The sequence below is a fragment of the Pleurodeles waltl genome, chromosome 1_1, assembly GCF_031143425.1.
Source record: "Pleurodeles waltl isolate 20211129_DDA chromosome 1_1, aPleWal1.hap1.20221129, whole genome shotgun sequence".
Taxonomy (NCBI): domain Eukaryota; kingdom Metazoa; phylum Chordata; class Amphibia; order Caudata; family Salamandridae; genus Pleurodeles; species Pleurodeles waltl.
The window spans coordinates 58,233,309-58,245,340 of NC_090436.1; the positions used below are offsets into that span (position 1 = coordinate 58,233,309).

The following is a 12,032-nucleotide window of genomic DNA, read 5'->3' on the forward strand; positions in this document are numbered from 1 at the left end:
CATCATTATAAACTTAAGACCTTTACGTCTCCTATGTCCTGCGCACTACAGACTGACTTCTTGTCACAAGTGTATAAATTCCCAACTACAGAGGAAGTAACCAGGCTATTTAATCATGGTCTTGTGCTGCCATTGGAGAATATGTAAATAATATCTAGTGAACTGTAAGGCAACTTTAATTTTGCCGTATAGTTTTATAACTTCACAATACTTTCATATCATAAAATAAACTTTAATATAAATGAATTTTATCTCATCATTAAAATACTTTTAAAAGAGAGGACAATGTTTCACAGACTTGACTATATGAGCCCAAAAATCCATTATAATTGTTCTAAAAAATTCTTTCACAAAATACGTCCTCTAACACATCACATCGCTAATTCTAAATAATGAATATTCCGGCGGTCCATGATGCAGTGTTTCAAGAAGTGGAGAACAAAAGGACACACTTTTTAACCAAATTACACACTTCTGATGAAACTGAAATACATTTATACCCATACAAGGTGTCATGTATACCTGCCAAATTAAACGGCCCGGTATGTTATACTAATAGAACTGAAATACCCAAATCCATTAATCTGACTCAAAGTGCTTTTAGGCTGAAAATTATCGTGCATACCTCTGTTCTTCACATATATTTTTGACAACTATTTATATGTACCATATGAAATCACTAATAAAACATATAACCTGATATGTTCTACAAATGTATTTAACAGAAACAAGAACACTATTTCTTGTAGCAAATATACTGTCTCCACTCAGCACCAATGTGTAGTAAGCCTGCCTGGGCCATAGTACCCACTGCAACAAGCCACAGCTCCAAACAGGAGGCCACCAAAGTTAGGACCATCGTCAACCGCGAAAATATGCTTGCAACATTAGAAAATATCCATCTTTTTAAACACTGCAAATGTGTGAGTGTGGCATTAACTGGTAACTATATTATCCACCTATCTGCTAACAAAAAGTTCGAGAAACCAACAATATTACGAATGTCAAATTTCGGAAAAGAAGAAACTATATGGCTCCTACAAAGCATATACAATGTCAACCCTGGGGGAATACGCCCCGTCATAAAGTAATAAAATTAACGGATCCACATCTAAAATGGTAATTTGTGACGTAGACTACATATACTTCTACCGTACTCAAGACGTTGTGTATATTTCCTATATTTATGCACACCTGCAGCCAAGTGTTTAAGTAGAATATGTGAAAAGCGACTTAAAGTTTAGACTACTCAGCCTGTGGCAAGTTGGCAGGTTACGGGGGAGGCCAGTTTTCCAGCAAACCAAAGGGAATATCAATAACAGGCGGGTTTAAGCTACTCTCACGAATGGCAGCTATGCTGCAAGATCCGTTTCTCGTAAGAATAAATTGAAATTTTAAATTGGGTTGATGCAACAGTGTCTACTTTTTTTTTTTTAACCTTTTGGGGCACTCAAGCTTCCCTTCTCTGATCTAAGTCGGCCAAATGTCATACTTGATTTGGGTGGTGTTGCAATAGTGTCACCTTAGAGAGATTTGAGAAGTGTAAACACCTTCTTTGGGACTGAAAGGACCTTAGAGCAAAACCAATACTCAACCTGCTGCTACACTTTACCCATAGCCAGAGATGTGGCAACAAGTGAAGAAAAAGGTTCCTAGCGAGATCGTCATGATGGATTCAGGTAGGGAGGGGGTCTTGGCCTGAATGGGATTGTGAACGAGACAACCTATCTCAGCGTGATCTGGACTGCATGGTTAGCTAGTGAAGTTCCCTCAGCACCGCGTCATTTGCTTAACGTTCTTAGTTGATGAGATCACCTGAACCGTAGCACACTAAACAATATTAATGGTGGTGAGAGTGAAATAAGAACTCCAGTGAGACCTGCACATCTAAAGTTCAGACAGGAGGGCGTTAGAGTGTGGGCTGCAGGAGACGTTTTATTTTTTCCTCAGGCATTAAAGATGACGCTTGAAGACTGACCCATTTATTAATGTGAGGGGTTTGAGTAATGGTGACATCAACAGGGAAGACTATGGATTCAGCAATCGAAGCCATGACTGGAGCATAGGAAGTGGATCCAGCAGAGCTTTGTCCGGTTTGTTGTTCGACCCCGGTGAGATGAGTAGAAAGTCTCTCTTATGAATACTCCTGAGGAGGAAATTATCAAATACCAAGTGCTTTTGGGGAGGTAAGCAGTCAGTGTGAGAAAGTCATCTTGTCCTATGAATGTCACGTTCCTTTAATAAATCCGATAGGTGCTGAAGACTGAGGTTAAACAGCAGTGCAGCCAGAACTGAGCCTTGAGGTACCGAACAGATCGTGCTGGATCCTGAAGAGTAAATGTTACTAATTTTCACCGAGTGGCTTTGCTCAAAGAGGAAGCACGAGAACCACTTAGAACTTGGTCATAAAAGGCCAAATTGTAGTGGGAGAGGTCTTAAGATAACTGACAATCTATTGTCAAAAGCTTTTGAAAAATCACACAGGGCCAATTTTGGAAATTCTCCCTTCCTCCAGGGTTACCCGGGCTTTTTGCATTTTTATTGAACCCTGTTTTTGTTGGCTGTAGGACTCAGCGCACTTTACCCCTCGTACCCAGTGGTAAAGTGGAAAACGTCAAAACTCATTTTTCAATGAGGCAAGCATGGCTCTCCCACTGGTTATAACTGGTTTACATTATTACCTTTAATACGTGCTATATTCAGTTTGGAAATAGCTAGAACAATGGTTCAATGACTGTTAAATCCAGTGGAATGGCCAAGTCAGATTTTACATTACTATTTTGGAAATTACACTTTAGAAAGTTGTAAGTTTCCTGACTAAAACCAAAAGACTATGCGGTCAGTGTGCAGTGTCACCTGACCCCTGATGGTTCCACCATGGAGAAATGTGTAATGTTTCCAGACAGTGGACAGAGGGCTCTGGGAATGGGGAGGAGGGCTTCTCATTTGATAGGATGGTCCTGAAGGGTCTGTGTCTAGTCCTTCCTGAGCGTCAAAGGATGCCTACCTTGTCAACTGCAGATGAAGCTCACACCTAGGCCTACCTCCCCTTTTTCTCTCTAGTCAAGTTGGCACCAAACCCAGTGAGAGTAGAGGAACTGTCCAGAACTGCTTTATGGGGTGGACAACTGCTTGCCCTTCACCCACAGGATGGCACTGGGCATAAAAGTAGACCCAACAGAACTTTGCTCAGAACACTTCTGGACCTGTGAAAAATCAGAAGGACTGTCCTGCTGTCTGAAAAACCTGAAGGAAGACTGGACCTCCTTGCTTTGAACTCAGGACCCCAGAAGTGACTTAAAGTGTCAGTTGATTACCTCCTGCTTAAGCTACAGAGACACAACAAGCTTCCAGGGGGCCTCTCTCCTCCCAACTGAACCAGCTGAACGTGCTGCTGCTGGTCTCTAGTGTATTGAGTTCTAAACCTCAACTGGTGCCTCCCAGGCTTTGGACACTTGGCTGCTGTTAGAATGCACTACTCCTACATCACACCCAAACTAAAAGGAGGAGGACTTTGAATCTTTCTGCCAACTTTCTGCCTGAAGAACTGTCAGAGGCTGGGATTGCTGCAGCCATCAAATCGCCAGTTAGCCACAGCTTGAAGGAGACCTGACTTCCAGAAACGTTTCCGAGTTCAAACATAGAGGGCTTCAGTACGACTGACGCTGAGCAGCATCTGATCGATTTCAAGACCTCCCTGGGCACATACTCTGGACTTTGCCTGCTCAGAGCTTTCTCGCCTTCATCGACAACAGCACCAGGATCCTGCGCTTGAACAGCCCACCGTTGTTGAGCCATACTTCCGATGCAACTTGCAGCTTTACTCATTACCTCCAACTTAACCTTGATTGTGTGGTGCCAAGCTACCAGAGGGTTGAGCATTGGTGTATTTAGTGACTTTATTGGTTCAACCTGACAAGGACTGTTGTTATTATTTGAGCTAGGTTCTCACACCCTTCAACAAATACTCCATGCTGTTTTTGTTTTATTTTTTTTCACAGCCTATTGATGTGCTAGACCAGGTCAAGGACCTTGAAAGTAGCTGTTGCAAAGAAGGAAGCGGTATCTCCTCTCTGCAGAGTCCGCAGACACTCCCTGTGTCACGCGGAGAGGACGAAACATGTTGGCTGGGCTGATGCTGAATGAGCCCATGTGGCAGAGGTTTCTTCATAGGGCAAAGTTATATTGTTTTGTATGAGATCCAGTCCCTCTTCCTTTGGGTCTTGTTTCTGCGGAGTATGCGTCCTAGAGCAGCTATACCTCAAGGATGCCCTGCATTCAAAATATCTGTTACTATACATTCTGCACCAATTCTCACAATTTGCAGAGATACGCCTGCTGAGAAAGTCAAGTTCTTCTCCTCCGCCAAACGAGCTGCTGACTGACCAATTTCTTTGTTTAAGGCTCAGACTTAGTGCCTTCTTGCCAGAGAGGACGAGAACCAACTCTCCCCTGCATGTTGGGGTTACACATGGTAGTTGTTTTGATCATCAGTATCACAATCTGACCCTCCTTAAAAGGATAGAAAAAAGCTCACAGGGCAAGCTCTGGGGAGATTCATCCGGCACCAGCTTCAACTGAGGCCATCGGGGGGTAGAAGGAATCCACTTTTTCTTATATTAGGTCCTTTTCTTTTTTAACTTTTCACAAACACACAGAAGATAAAATAAACAATAAGCAGTGTGGTACAGTGCCCTTGGGGCTATCACTGATACATACTTGTGTCCCGAACATGTCTTATACTGGTAAGAAGGTATCACTTCCCTTTTAAAGTACACAATCTCTATTCCCTCCATCACAACAGATATTACGGAAGAGCAGTAAACAAAAGCCTGTCATCAAGAGTGATAAATCATCTGACGAAGGCAACAATGAATTTTTCCATCTGTCAAAGCCTTCATGAAAGGGTTCCTCCTTGAAAAGGTTGAGAAGATGGGTCCACCAACAGAATGATTTTAAAATAATAAAATCCAAGTACACTTTTCAATAAGCTCATCATAAAATAGGACTAAACATACAAGTACTGATAAAGTCCTGCTGTAGACTGAACTAATACAACACTACCCATAGGTTATCAGGGGTGTACAGCTCCTATAGCCCAACTCCCATGACATGTTGGGGATCAAGGACCAGGGCATTGGTACACCAGGGTTCCCCCATGGGCTGCAGCATATATTATGCCACCCAAAGAAGCCCATGTAGTCTGTGTCTGCAGGCCTGCCTTTGCAGCCTGCGTGAAAAGGTGCATGCACCCTTTCAGTACTGGTCATTATACCAGGTCACTGTAAGTCACCCCTATGTCATGGCTTTTTAGCCCAAAAGGAAGGGTGCCGGTCCCTGTGTGTGAGAGCACCAATGCATGACCAGACGTGACCCTACAAACCCCAGTTCGAATCCACTGGATTTCATAAGTGCGGGAAGCCATTTTACCCATCTACTGGCCACAGGTCACTGTGGTCAAGCTACATAATGGTAACTCCGAACCTAAGCATGTTTGGTATCAAACATGTCGGAATTATATCCCAATACTAATGCCCCCCCAGTATTGCTCCTACCAGTCTTCGAGGATTTGCAAGCAGAAGCTGTCCCACGCTATTCGCAAGTAGGCAACTTCAGGGACTCCTCTGCAGCTCCTGGGCTCCACAGCTGGTCTTCATCTTCCATTGTTGGCCCGGATCTTCATCCACAGAAGGGTGGGGAGTGGCTCCTGTCCCACCTGGACACTCCTGTGTGGACTGGACTCTGCCCCCTTCTTTTGCAGGTCCTCTTCTTCCAGAATCCACAGTTGGGTTCCACTGGACTGGTCCGGGTCTTGAAAAGATCCTTTTTCAAGTCCTTTTCCAAGACCCCTTGTTAGACTTTGGAGAGAGCAGGCAACATACCTCTGCTCTCCTGGTTGCTGGGGGTTATCTAAGTACTCACCTTTGGGGGTCCCAAGGTCTCCCAACTCCCTCCTAACTATTCCACATCCTTTGGTGGGGGACCTCACTTCACATTCCACTATTTTAGTATATCGCCCCACTATAGGACCCTAGCTATTTTCTGCTATGTCTTACCAATGCTTGTTGTTTTTCTATGCAAATTTTGCGTTTATAGTGTATACTTACCTCCAGTTGGGGGACTGCCAATCCTAGAACTAGTGATCTAGTTCAGTGTTACTGTAATAAAGTACCTTTATTTTTGCAACACTGTGTGGTTCCCTTTATGTGAAATAAGTCACTGTGTGACTACTGTGGTATTGCAAGCACTTTACACTCCTCCTAGATAAGTATCAGCTGTTCACCACAGATAGCACTAGAGAGCCCTGGCTTCCTAGACACTGTTTCACTAACAGGGGTTGCCCGAACCAGATATAAGGTGCAAACACCACAGGTGTTCACCACACACCGGGCCAGCTTCCTACATATGTCCTTGCATTTGTGCAGATTTACAGCTTTCATCAGTTCACAAGAATTTAGAGAAGTAGGCCAGGAAATCGTTCTCCTAGAAAATATCTGTGAACTGCATTTTAGCACAAGCAAATGTGCATGTGTAGATTTGCTCATGCGAAAATCTGTTGAGCGTTTACAAGTTCACTTTCCCTCCAACCACAATTTTCTCAACTCTGGAAGACGTTTTACCTCTGCCCTTGTCAGGAGTAAATTTCCAACTGGAAAAAGATTTGAAAAAAAATTGGTGAAACCCCTAATCTTTGCAAGTTAGTACTTTTGCACAAACTCAAACGGGCATTCCAACCCAGGAAATATTGCTTAATGCTAACTCCAGCCCAAGTATGTAGATCTGCGGAAAAGTGTTCTTGTATTTTCATATACTGCAATTCTATGCTTGATATAAAATAAAGCAGGCATTTTGGACATTGTTCTTGATGTCGCAAACTAGACATATAGCTAAAACAGGTTCCTGACAGCTGAGTGGGAACCAAATAAAGGGTTAAAGCTTTAGGCTTATACTGGGCTTATTTTGCTACCCCCCAGACTTCAAACAGGTCTCAAAATCTGGTAAAAGCAAAATAATGACTACTTGAAATGTTCAATTTAATGTACATATTGGCCCTTATTTTAGAATAAAATATACTGATTACATTTCAGGACCAGTGGCCCTATAATGATTCAAAACACCAGGTTAATACATACGCAGATGAAAGGGTAATCCCTCAAACGTTATTACTTATAGAAAAAAAAAAAACTTACTGCAGTCATATATGTGATTAGGTCTCTAGAGAATTTAATATTTTTAAATCAATAACAATACTCCAGCTGGAAGAGGGACATCCCAGTTTGGACCCAAACATAATTCAACTGAGAACAAATTTATTGTAAATACAGACTATCATTTTTGCATCTTCTTTCTAATACTGGGTAAGGAGTTTTTATTTTTCAATATACCTATAGATGAAAGAGAAGAATATGAAATAAAGTGTTTTATTAGGTTTGTTTTTATCAGTATCATTTAAATTTAAGGTTTCTAATCAAATGACCAATTAAAAAACATGTTTGGAAAATGATGGACTACAAATGTTCCAGATTGATCATATAGTGCCATTATCTGGACACCCCCACTCTCCCAGAGCCAAAGGGGTCAGATTTCTAACCTCCTGGTGCAAGGACTCGTCAATGCTCCAATGGGAATTAGAAATGCAGTTGAACTGCAAGCCGTACATAAGCCACTAAGTAGCACAGTGTAGGAAAACTTTTCTGGTCATGATCAGTCACAGTAGACGAGTTCAGGAACACAGTGAAACTCTAAACCCTCCTTTGCAAATGAATAACACCCTCACAATAGGTCTAAGAACCTTGAGATAAACTTTAAAATGTTTATTGCTAAAATCCAAAGTTTACTGCACAAAATATGAACGGTAACCACAAAGAATGAGAAAATTAGTGCAGCAATGTAAAACAGGGCCAGTCAAAACAATAGGAACTTTCCTAACATCATTAGTATGTTCTTAGATTATAAACACCCTATTGCTTCTTTTGAGCTTCAGGCTAAATTTGAGCAAGAAGCAGAAAACAGCAAGCCTATAATTAACGAATCTCAGTACATCAATACTTTTATTTATAATTTCTCCACTGTGGTTTTTAAATAGTGATTTTAGATATACCCACTGATGAATAACTACTCAATCTATTAACATGATAGTGTTTGAGGATTCTGTTCTTTATCTCTCTTGGTAAGATAAAATTCTTGTTAAGAACTATATCATTTTAAGTTCTTGGTAAGAACTACATAATTTTAAGATTTGTTACAGTTTGATATTACTTATTTTCTTTGACATTGACAAATGTTTCATTGCTGTCCAGGACGATTTGAGCAACATCATCGTGGTGTGCATGGCTTGTGATCAGAGGAGAAGAAGATATGTCTCAGGAGCCTATCAAGGTAAGTGGACATAAGCAATGGGTGCGGTTATGATTACTTACATCTGAATTATTCAGAACATTATGCTTTAAATATTAATGACTATTTTCATGTAATTAATATTGAATGCCAAGGGAAGTGTAATGGTGTATCTGTCCCAAACCAAGATGGCATCCACGTAATAAATATCTCAAACAAAAACAAATGCCAAACAAGAACAAGCGTGAACTAGAATGTTGCTGCCTTCTTTTAACTCTTGTATAGTAAGGCGATGGAAGAACAACACTTTTTAATGGCTCCATTTTGTCTTCTTGCATCTTGCTCAGTTTGAAGACTGAATTGTGCTACAACTGTCCATGGAAATTCTTTTGCTATCAGAGTACTGTCATGAACATGTAAAAAAAAAAAAAAAACTTCTACAAACATTTTGAATGAGAATTTATTCAGTAAATCAATATATGTGCTAATGCAGTGATACTCAAAGTACAGCCCGGTGGGCGCATGCAGCCCTCCTGACATTTACATGCAGCCCCCAGGTCAACACCAGCACTGTGCTGCTGTTTATTCATATTGGCACCAGCACTAAAAATTGTTAACTAAACGGGCACGTATTTAATTGGAGGCTAATTGGAAAGGGAGTAACTAGGGTGTCCTGAAACTCAACTTTAGAAACACCTTCATTATTAAAGACATCGTGCAGCAAAAATATAAAAGTATGATCTATTTAAAATTCAAAAAGTGCATTTCATTAACTTGCAGAAACGTTTCACCTTATTACACACAATTATATCACCTGCATTGAGAAGTATTTTTAGAGTAATAGTTTTCAAACATAAATTAAGAAACTTTCATCCCTCTTCCCCCACACCCTGACAACAATGTGAACTAAGAGGCAAGCCAGATGGTATGTAAACTCTTTGGGAGAGCTGGGTTTCTATTATACATGAACAACATTATATTTTATTAAATCAGACACAGAAGGTATGCAGCATACATATTGAAGACGTATTTCAAGGTTCTTATATGTGATGATGAAGAAATAGGAGAAAAGGAGGTAAAGCGAAGTCAAACATTTGCCTAGGATCACACAATTTGGTTAAGTGGAGAAGCCGGGATTTATACCCAAGTTTCTGGTTTCACATTGCGCAATTCAGACACTAGATGTATACGCTTCACTTACCCTACAACCACTTTACCACTACCCCTCCCCACCCCCAGCCCTCCAACTGCTGCCTTGCTGGTATCAATGCGGCCCTCGGTCACATCACAGACCAAAAAGTGCGGCCCCTGGGAAAATGTTTGTGAGTACCCATGTGCTAATGCAAGTTTCCTGATCTAAGGACCTACTGTTGTAGACTGCAATTATGTAAACTAGTTTGGTGTTTCTATCGTACTTTTGTAGTAACTTCTATTACTGTTTGTTGAAAGGCTTCTAATTTAGTTTGTATAGCTTATGTATTTACACTGTTTCATATAGCTCTGAAGAAGTGGTGTGTTATATGTTGAGAATCGTGTTGGCGAAATAAGTATGCATAACAAGCATATCAACTAAAAGCTTTTTTTCTTGTCTTCTGAAACCAAGTTAATAATCCTTTTTCATGGAGTTGTTTATTTGAAAATGTTTTACATTTCAAATTCTGTATAGACATTGTAATATGTCTGACTGCAACAGTCAACTGATTTGCTACTTGGAAATTACTTCCAAACATTAAGTAATAGCTTTTAGAGGGTTACTATGTATTCTGAGTAGCTTTAAATGTTGTACAATAGCAAATCTTCTAAGGTGCCTTTAAGAAAGAAATTATCAAAGTGAGGGAAGGAATGAATGCCTGAATTGCAGTGATGGGCAGGTTCTACTAATGATAACTTATTTAAAATTTGTGAAGCTAAGAGAAGCAGGACTTTATATTGGAAATATAGATCATACGATGTACAACATTACGTAATGTAGGATATTGGTACGTTGAAATCAGCTTCCAGCAGATACAATGAGATTAGCCAGTCCTGCTCTTAAAGAGCTGAGAAGATATGTTCAGGGTAACCATCTTGAAATTTTCCTTCTTTAGCAGTTTGTGATATAACTGATGGTAAGATTGGGCCTTTGACTTCCTCCCAGACTTTCATGAATGGCATCCCTGACCACAAGGAGGGAGGGAAATTAAATGGCCCTTTTGAAATAAAGGGCAGCAATTTCTTCCATGATGAGATTTGTGTGGGGAAAGGGAGGAGTGAGTGGGGGAGGTCTTAAAAAATGTCAGAGAACAAGCAGAAGAAATTAGATGAAGTGCCTACTGCTCCACAGTTATCCCCTGAAACTTTTTTAAAAAACAACATCAGACACCCCTACAGGGGTCTCATTAGCCTGCATTGCAGAAGAGTCTAAGTTGCGTTGTTGTAAGTTGTGGATGAAGCGGTTTGCGATAGAATGCATGGCCAAAGAGTATAATTTGCTCTGTTGTGTGCTGCTGATGAAGGCGTTAGCTTTAGACTGACACATCGTACCTCAACCTCTACCTTTTAATGGCTGGAAACAACGTTACCGCCACAGTTGCTGTTGCATTTTCCATCTTCCAGGATGGTGACTCACCCCCCAGAAATTGTTACTAATGGTAGAAAGGCTTTGAAAGAGGAGAACCCTAGCCCCGGCTTTACGTTTGAGAGAGAGGAATCATCTTACTGCCAAAAAAGTAATGGTTATCGAAAAGCACATCCAACCGTTGGGCCTGACTATACCCCGAAAAAGCAGTTGTCTGTATCATTGATCTGCAGTCTGCACTTATACTGAAACTGAGTACGCAGTACCTAACTCAGTCTGCTTGGAACATTTGTTCACATTCATGCCATCCGCACAATGTTCAGAAAACTATTTCCTCTTATTGGTGAAGGCATGGCACTCCAAGGGTGGTCACTTCCCCCAGGCAATAGGATAGTGTGGAACAAAGTATGCTGCATTAGATGGCATCAGTCAGAAAGCTGCCAGACGCAAACATTTTCTTACTGAGGACTGGTGGTACAGAAGAGATGCTTGCCACCACAAGTTTTCAATCAATCAATCAAGGAATTTGTAGAGCGCACTACTCACTTGTGAGGGTCTCAAGGCGCTGAAGGGGGGGGGTATGCTACTGCTCGAACAGCCAAGTCTTGAGAAGTTTTGCCAAGAATCCTGCACAATGAAACTGTGTAGAAGGGGCTGTACTGAGAGGCACCAATAACAGGAGGGAGATGGCCCTGTATTTCTGTGACATGAATCTGGATACTGCTGGGATATATTAGGCTTCTCCCAGGGTAGTGTCACGTGGTCCACCTATGCCTCATTAAAAGCCAAGATGACATTCAAGACCTACTTGCACGATTTGATTTCCCTAAATGGAGAAGTTCTGAGCTCCTCCATACACATTTGACTGTAGAGTGCATCAGCAGTTTTCTTTACAATTGACAAAAAAAAATGTACCTGGTCTACATCTCACTCAGCATCCTCGAAATCAATAAACAACATTCACATAACTCTCTTTCCAAGTCCCTTTTTAGTTTGAGTAGAGATGCAGACGGAATGAGAATTTTTTTAATGGTAGAAAGGTGACTTAAGGAGAGTACACAAACACTCAAGCGCATTTCCAGGACAAATTCAATGTTTCATGCCTTACCAAATATACCTAACGCACTTACTGGGAGAA

The 12,032-nt window shown here is 41.0% G+C and overlaps 1 protein-coding gene across 2 annotated transcripts in view; it reads right to left on the reverse strand.

Moving 5' to 3' along the window:
• Nucleotides 1-12,032, reverse strand: part of UNC13B (unc-13 homolog B) — a 1,359,370-nt gene that overhangs the window by 1,043,380 nt on the left and 303,958 nt on the right. The window lies entirely within an intron of this gene.